Here is a 1,679-nt window from a genome sequence, read left to right as displayed (position 1 = left end):
CGAATTGTGGATCATTACGTTCGATACATTCTACTTTTATTGTTATTGTTATAATTAAAATACATTAGGATTATTAATACTTAAAATTAAATTACACTTTACTATTTAAATTAGGAAATAGTCAGGATATTACGTTTAATAACATTGCGTAAATTACATTGCAAAATTCTAACGAATGAACAATTCCATTAAATTATATATGTATATATTTTTTTATAATAATGGACCATCTGAGTATAAGCTTCTTGTCAGTCAGTGTTATAGCATGTGACAACAATTTATAAGTTCGAAGATGAAATATTCACAGAGTCCAGAGATAAAATTACATATTTATAACTGACTAACACTGACTAACTGGCTATATTTAATTTCGATCATAATATTACTTAAATAATTTTTGTTAACCGCATGTGTGTATGTATGTATGTGTGTTTAAGGTTATATTGGTTATATTTCTTTTATGATGCATGAGGGAGGAGGGAAGAAGTTTAAAAAGAAGGCTACAGGGACTAAGAAAGGATGGGGGGAGTGCGGAAGGTAAACAGGGATAAGGACTTCGGGTGATTGACCGGTTATGGCATTTTTGACGTTATCGGGATCCGCATCTACAAAATTTATGGTATAAGTGTTCGGAGGAAGGGATTCAGTAGATATTGGAAATTGAGAAAAAAGAGAGGCTAATGACTGGGGATTTCCGTGGTGAAAATGGTAGCGAGGACGAGGAGGGGGAAGTTCGTAGAGGAGCTCCAAGCTTGATGAAGAATCTGCGGGAGAGACGGGACGAGGAGATGGAGGGACTGATTGAATAGAGGAATCTGGAGTATAAGGCGGGGTGTCGGGAAAGATGCGTTCGGTTAAGGCATCCGAAATGGCAGGTGAGGGAGTTCGAGGAGGAGGAGGATTCTCGACTGGATGATCGTGATTATTAGCTACATTATCGTTATTGACTAAATTAGCGTTATCCTGATTTAAGTTATCGTTATTAACTAAATTAGCGTTATCATGATCTAAGTTAACTAAATTAGCGTTATCATGATTAGCGTTATCATGATCTAAGTTAACTAAATTAGCGTTATTATGATCTAAGTTAACTAAATCAGCGTTATCATGATTAGCGTTATCATGATCTAAGTTAACTAAATTAGCGTTATCATGATTAGCGTTATCATGATCTAAGTCATCGACATTAACTAGATTATTGCAGAATTCCCGGTATGCTTGATCTAATAGGCGACGGGCTTCTCTTATGCGTAGGCCGCGTAGCCGCCTGGCTGCACGGGAAGGGCGTGCGCGTTGTCGATCACTCACTACGATTAATTGTCATAATTTAATGTCAGGCTCTGCTTAACAAGGGGATGGGAAATAAAAGAGTGAAGCTCGCGTATTAAGCGAACTTCCAAATAAGGGGTATAGAGTTCATCGAAGAAATCGATGAACGTGGAAGGATAAGGATGATAGGTGAGTTATGGAATCTACATTGAGAGTGCAGAGACTGAGAGGAGTTAATGTTTCTACAAAGAGTGATCTGATTTAATTCGCGAGGTAAATAATTTAAAGATTGTAACTTACTGCTGTTTAACAGCTTCCTGAGACTTCGCAATGATTGGTGGATGTCGTGTGGTGGATTGGACCCCGAAGTGGCCTCAGTTGGATGTCTCCACTTAAAACTTTTTGCGGCG

This window comes from Trachymyrmex cornetzi, unplaced genomic scaffold (genome assembly GCF_001594075.2).
Source record: "Trachymyrmex cornetzi isolate Tcor2-1 unplaced genomic scaffold, Tcor1.1 scaffold336, whole genome shotgun sequence".
NCBI classification, from domain to species: domain Eukaryota; kingdom Metazoa; phylum Arthropoda; class Insecta; order Hymenoptera; family Formicidae; genus Trachymyrmex; species Trachymyrmex cornetzi.
This window is presented reverse-complemented; position numbering follows the sequence as displayed.